Source organism: Oncorhynchus masou, unplaced genomic scaffold, assembly GCF_036934945.1.
Source record: "Oncorhynchus masou masou isolate Uvic2021 unplaced genomic scaffold, UVic_Omas_1.1 unplaced_scaffold_3322, whole genome shotgun sequence".
NCBI classification, from domain to species: domain Eukaryota; kingdom Metazoa; phylum Chordata; class Actinopteri; order Salmoniformes; family Salmonidae; genus Oncorhynchus; species Oncorhynchus masou.
The window spans coordinates 27,170-34,407 of record NW_027009735.1 but is presented as its reverse complement, the minus strand read 5'-3'; the positions used below and the strand labels follow the sequence as shown (position 1 = coordinate 34,407).

General features: G+C 39.4%; 1 pseudogene; it reads right to left on the bottom strand.

The window, feature by feature from the left end:
- Positions 1 to 420: 420 nt before the first annotated feature.
- Positions 421 to 2,822, bottom strand: LOC135534379 (major histocompatibility complex class I-related gene protein-like; annotated as a pseudogene).
- Between the last annotated feature and the right edge of the window lie 4,416 nt (positions 2,823 to 7,238).

Here is a 7,238-nt window from a genome sequence, read left to right as displayed (position 1 = left end):
GAATACTTTCGCAAGGCACTGTATACCACACACCCTCGGGCCTTATTGCTTAATTGTAATCTGGCAGTATAATTGCATTTGACACTTTTCTTGAACAATGTGCATTATACATAGGTGATTATTTAACTAGAGTTTAATAAACTGAGTGATGCATAATTAATCCACAGTGCCTGATATAATATATATAACATATAATATAGCATGGCGAGATATAAAATGACAGAGCAGCCCTGTGTGTGTGTGTGTGTGTGTGTGTGTGTGTGTGTGTGTGTGTGTGTGTGTGTGTGTGTGTGTGTGTGTGTGTGTGTGTGTGTGTGTGTGTGTTTTCTGAGAGCAAATACAGTATTTGTGTTGTATTAATCTCTGCTCTCAAGCAGCACAAACTGTTGATTCATTCCAGATTGACAAATGAAAGTGACTCTTTATGAGGCATCCGTCTCCAAGACAAATACAACTGGGGAACTTAATTGACTATAGCCAGTGATTATAGCTGTATCTCAAATGGCACCCTATTGTCTATATAGGGCACTACTTTTGACCAGGGCCCCTAGTGCGCTATGTAGGGAATAGGGTGCTGTTTGGAACACATACTCTGAGCACCTGCCCTTTACATCGGTAATGAAATGTAGGTAAGTTATGTTTATGGCTTTTACATGGAAAAATGCACCAAGCAGGTTTAGGAAATCTAATGTTGTCAGGGGTTGTGGGATTCAGCTCAGAGGTCTACACAGTGTCGTGGTGTGCAGGAGACCTAGGTTCTAACCTAGCTGGTCTCAGTAGGAAGCAGGTAACATGGAAGGATACTAATTTCAAAATGTGTAATGGAGACGTTGGCTTTTCAGCCTTTTGATATACCATTCAGTGTTCATCATAAAATAATAGTTGAACTAGATCTTATAAACAAACACATTGTTTTCTATATTGAGGTCCAGCCTTGAAGTGGAAATATAACCCTGAATATTTGACTGGGGAAAAGTAACACTAAAGGACTTTTTCATGGCACTGACTGCAGATATAAAGTGCATTGTGAAATGAATGAATAGTTATGATTAAAAATGACAGATTACATAACAGAAATAATACAAATATTACCTTTGTTAATGAGCAGGATGCCAAACCAGCCTATAAAATATATGAATGCAGATCTGTACTAATAATACCCAGATATTTGTTCTTGTCAACAGTCTCCCCAAACTGATCCTTTACAGTCCTTTGTTGAGGGGAAGGGAAGATCAACTGACCATGACAGAATCATTCACACATTTTGTGTCTTCACTCATAGGTGCTCTGGCAGTCATATTTTCATTGTGAATTGAGCTGAATTGACAAAGTTGCATCAGTGTCCCAACAATTTATTAGGTCTCACAATCAGTGTATCTCCACCTCCTAACGCAAATGAAAATGCCCAATAGAATAACAACCAGCAGCATCACCAGTAGAGCTGAGAGGGTAGATAGGTGAACTCTCTCTGCCCCAGACTCCCAACTGACATCCAGCTTGTTGTCCAGACTGAGGTGAGAGGCAGTACAGGTGTAGTTGTGTCTCTTCTTTAGCTCCTCAGTACTGACCTCCAGACTCTTCCTCAGCTGGTAGGTCCCATCTCCACTAGGCAGCACCTCCCCCCCTGTCAGCTCCTGTTCTGCCACTGGCTGGCCGTCTCTCAGCAGGGTCATGTTGATGTGGCGGGGGTAGAAACCAAACGCCAAGCAGCTCACCTGGAACCCTCCAGAAACCTCTTTCTTTATCAACCTGAGTCTGGGAGGAACTTTACGCATCACAACGTTCTTCTCTCTCTTCAGGATTGTCTTCAGTGTTCTGATGCAAATGGGAAGGTGAACATTCTCAAATAATATTCTTTCAAATGTTTGCCTCATCCCATCCCATCCTCGTAGTAGTTTCCCAGCATCATATATAAAATGTGTCATGTTGTAATATACCATTTGATCTGTATAAATGGCATTGAAAGTGTCCTTCACCATGAACATGACCGGTTCACAATTGTCCAACATCTCACAGCCAGACATTCTTTGCTGAACTTGAACACCTTCTGTGAGGTTGAAGTGGTGCTTTAGGTGAAATGATCTCTCTTTCATGTTGTTGAACATCATTCTAAGTATTTAAGCTCCGTCCTGAGCTTCGTTATCATGCATTTTGTCTGAAGTGTTATGACCCCTGTAGATGAAGTGTTTCATGTTGGAGTCATAGTAACCCACTTGAACATCATCCAACATCACCACAACCGTAAACTCAGGGAAAGGCGTCTCTCCGATGATGTATGTTGCAAGTGCCCACAGAGAATGTGATCCTGAACCTGGAGAGGAGTGACATTATACACAGTTATGGATATTTTTATAACATAACAAACCATTAAATGAGTTATGAGAGAAAGTGGATAGTACATCTTACCTGCGTTGACAATGGTGTAAAACAAATGAACAAAAAGAAGGACAGACAGTTTGCCCATGATTTTGAAATGTTCACGACTTTTCCAGTAGACTCACGCAGCAGGTTTCTAGCTCTGAAGTGTCTGACAGACTTTTCTTTTCACTTGTCAAAACAAGGTAAAGTACTTTAATGTTGTTGAACGACTCAAACAAATGGAGGTGGAAATATAAGACCAAATGAAGCTGAAGGTATAATGAGGAAGAGAGGGTGAGTCATGTTGCATGTTGCACACACAGCCAAACATCAATCAGATGATACTGTAAATGAATTACAAAAAATCCTTATATATATGAATGTGTGCGTTTGTGTGTATGTTCATGTTCTGTCTGTCTGTGTTTGATTCAAATTTGTGCTAGAGTGTGCAGCATGTGTGTGGCTTGTGCGTGTGTGTGTGTGTGTGTGTGTGTGTGTGTGTGTGTGTGTGTGTGTGTGTGTGTGTGTGTGTGTGTGTGTGTGTGTGTGTGTGTGTGTGTGTGTGTGTGTGTGTGTGTGTATGTGTATGTGTATTACCCTACTAATTCTTCCCCTCTCTCTGTTTTGCCTGTCCAGCTCTCCTCATACACAAACATACACACTCCTCCCTTCCCATCTCCTCTCAGAGTGTGTGTTCAGGAATGGGGATTTTTAACGTTACCTTCTGAACACTTTCCAATCCAGATAAACTTCTATAAGAGGCTAAGTAAGATTGAGGACCACTTTGCCAAAACATTTACTGACTGTTGCATTTAAATCAATGAAACAGAAAAAGGAAGGGAAAGGTTTGGGGCCACTCTTGACTTGAAAAGACTTGTTGAAAAGATCAGTTTCCAATACAGCTGGTCAAATATTAACCACCATTAGGTATTGTGCTTTGGAATGGGGACTTTGAACCAGTTAGTTTAGGTTGTTTGTGCTTTTGGATGGATATTACAGGAGCCATCTTTCGTTTTAAAATGGCAGGGTGACATTAAATGATGTATGAATTATATTGTCATACACATTATAAAAACAGCAGCTGTTCATATAAAAGTACAACCAAATACAGTATGTTGTAGGTATTGCTTATGTTTAGTTCCAAATAACATTCCAACCCTAGACTTTTATAATAGACTTTTCAACAACTAACTAAGTAGTGCCTTATTGTAGCAGAAGCATAAATGGGGGCATCCTGGGATGTGCTTTTGTATGTTATTGCTGTAAGAGCAAGTTAGCTGGCATGCTCTAATAGTATGTTATTGCTGTAAGAGCGAGTTAGCTAGCATGCTCTAATAGTATGTTATTGCTGTAAGAGCGAGTTAGCTAGCATGCTCTAATAGTATGTTATTGCTGTAAGAGCAAGTTAGCTAGCATGCTCTAATAGTATGTTATTGCTGTAAGAGCGAGTTAGCTAGCATGCTCTAATAGTATGTTATTGCTGTAAGAGCGAGTTAGCTAGCATGCTCTAATAGTATGTTATTGCTGTAAGAGCGAGTTAGCTAGCATGCTCTAATAGTATGTTATTGCTGTAAGAGCGAGTTAGCTAGCATGCTCTAATAGTATGTTATTGCTGTAAGAGCGAGTTAGCTAGCATGCTCTAATAGTATGTTATTGCTGTAAGAGCGAGTTAGCTAGCATGCTCTAATAGTATGTTATTGCTGTAAGAGCGAGTTAGCTAGCATGCTCTAATAGTATGTTATTGCTGTAAGAGCGAGTTAGCTAGCATGCTCTAATAGTATGTTATTGCTGTAAGAGCGAGTTAGCTAGCATGCTCTAATAGTATGTTATTGCTGTAAGAGCGAGTTAGCTAGCATGCTCTAATAGTATGTTATTGCTGTAAGAGCGAGTTAGCTAGCATGCTCTAATAGTATGTTATTGCTGCAAGAGCGAGTTAGCTAGCATGCTCTAATAGTATGTTATTGCTGTAAGAGCGAGTTAGCTAGCATGCTCTAATAGTATGTTATTGCTGTAAGAGCGAGTTAGCTAGCATGCTCTAATAGTATGTTATTGCTGTAAGAGCGAGTTAGCTAGCATGCTCTAATAGTATGTTATTGCTGTAATAGTATGTTATTGCTGTAAGAGCGAGTTAGCTAGCATGCTCTAATAGTATGTTATTGCTGTAAGAGCGAGTTAGCTAGCATGCTCTAATAGTATGTTATTGCTGTAAGAGCGAGTTAGCTAGCATGCTCTAATAGTATGTTATTGCTGTAAGAGCGAGTTAGCTAGCATGCTCTAATAGTATGTTATTGCTGTAAGAGCGAGTTAGCTAGCATGCTCTAATAGTATGTTATTGCTGTAAGAGCGAGTTAGCTAGCATGCTCTAATAGTATGTTATTGCTGTAAGAGCGAGTTAGCTAGCATGCTCTAATAGTATGTTATTGCTGTAAGAGCGAGTTAGCTAGCATGCTCTAATAGTATGTTATTGCTGTAAGAGCGAGTTAGCTAGCATGCTCTAATAGTATGTTATTGCTGTAAGAGCGAGTTAGCTAGCATGCTCTAATAGTATGTTATTGCTGTAAGAGCGAGTTAGCTAGCATGCTCTAATAGTATGTTATTGCTGTAAGAGCGAGTTAGCTAGCATGCTCTAATAGTATGTTATTGCTGTAAGAGCGAGTTAGCTAGCATGCTCTAATAGTATGTTATTGCTGTAAGAGCGAGTTAGCTAGCATGCTCTAATAGTATGTTATTGCTGTAAGAGCGAGTTAGCTAGCATGCTCTAATAGTATGTTATTGCTGTAAGAGCGAGTTAGCTAGCATGCTCTAATAGTATGTTATTGCTGTAAGAGCGAGTTAGCTAGCATGCTCTAATAGTATGTTATTGCTGTAAGAGCGAGTTAGCTAGCATGCTCTAATAGTATGTTATTGCTGTAAGAGCGAATAGTTAGCTAGCATGCTCTAATAGTATGTTATTGCTGTAAGAGCGAGTTAGCTAGCATGCTCTAATAGTATGTTATTGCTGTAAGAGCGAGTTAGCTAGCATGCTCTAATAGTATGTTATTGCTGTAAGAGCGAGTTAGCTAGCATGCTCTAATAGTATGTTATTGCTGTAAGAGCGAGTTAGCTAGCATGCTCTAATAGCTTATTGTAAGAGCGAGTTAGCTAGCATGCTCTAATAGTATGTTATTGCTGTAAGAGCGAGTTAGCTAGCATGCTCTAATAGTATGTTATTGCTGTAAGAGCGAGTTAGCTAGCATGCTCTAATAGTATGTTATTGCTGTAAGAGCGAGTTAGCTAGCATGCTCTAATAGTATGTTATTGCTGTAAGAGCGAGTTAGCTAGCATGCTCTAATAGTATGTTATTGCTGTAAGAGCGAGTTAGCTAGCATGCTCTAATAGTATGTTATTGCTGTAAGAGCGAGTTAGCTAGCATGCTCTAATAGTATGTTATTGCTGTAAGAGCGAGTTAGCTAGCATGCTCTAATAGTATGTTATTGCTGTAAGAGCGAATAGTTAGCTAGCATGCTCTAATAGTATGTTATTGCTGTAAGAGCGAGTTAGCTAGCATGCTCTAATAGTATGTTATTGCTGTAAGAGCGAGTTAGCTAGCATGCTCTAATAGTATGTTATTGCTGTAAGAGCGAGTTAGCTAGCATGCTCTAATAGTATGTTATTGCTGTAAGAGCGAGTTAGCTAGCATGCTCTAATAGTATGTTATTGCTGTAAGAGCGAGTTAGCTAGCATGCTCTAATAGTATGTTATTGCTGTAAGAGCGCTCTAATAGTTAGCTAGCATGCTCTAATAGTATGTTATTGCTGTAAGAGCGAGTTAGCTAGCATGCTCTAATAGTATGTTATTGCTGTAAGAGCGAGTTAGCTAGCATGCTCTAATAGTATGTTATTGCTGTAAGAGCGAGTTAGCTAGCATGCTCTAATAGTATGTTATTGCTGTAAGAGCGAGTTAGCTAGCATGCTCTAATAGTATGTTATTGCTGTAAGAGCGAGTTAGCTAGCATGCTCTAATAGTATGTTATTGCTGTAAGAGCGAGTTAGCTAGCATGCTCTAATAGTATGTTATTGCTGTAAGAGCGAGTTAGCTAGCATGCTCTAATAGTATGTTATTGCTGTAAGAGCGAGTTAGCTAGCATGCTCTAATAGTATGTTATTGCTGTAAGCATGCTCTAATAGTATGTTATTGCTGTAAGAGCGAGTAGCTAGCATGCTCTAATAGTATGTTATTGCTGTAAGAGCGAGTTAGCTAGCATGCTCTAATAGTATGTTATTGCTGTAAGAGCGAGTTAGCTAGCATGCTCTAATAGTATGTTATTGCTGTAAGAGCGAGTTAGCTAGCATGCTCTAATAGTATGTTATTGCTGTAAGAGCGAGTTAGCTAGCATGCTCTAATAGTATGTTATTGCTGTAAGAGCGAGTTAGCTAGCATGCTCTAATAGTATGTTATTGCTGTAAGAGCGAGTTAGCTAGCATGCTCTAATAGTATGTTATTGCTGTAAGAGCGAGTTAGCTAGCATGCTCTAATAGTATGTTATTGCTGTAAGAGCGAGTTAGCTAGCATGCTCTAATAGTATGTTATTGCTGTAAGAGCTAGCATGCTCTAGTTAGCTAGCATGCTCTAATAGTATGTTATTGCTGTAAGAGCGAGTTAGCTAGCATGCTCTAATAGTATGTTATTGCTGTAAGAGCGAGTTAGCTAGCATGCTCTAATAGTATGTTATTGCTGTAAGAGCGAGTTAGCTAGCATGCTCTAATAGTATGTTATTGCTGTAAGAGCGAGTTAGCTAGCATGCTCTAATAGTATGTTATTGCTGTAAGAGCGTTAGCTAGCATGCTCTAATAGTATGTTATTGCTGTAAGAGCGAGTTAGCTAGCATGCTCTAATAGTAT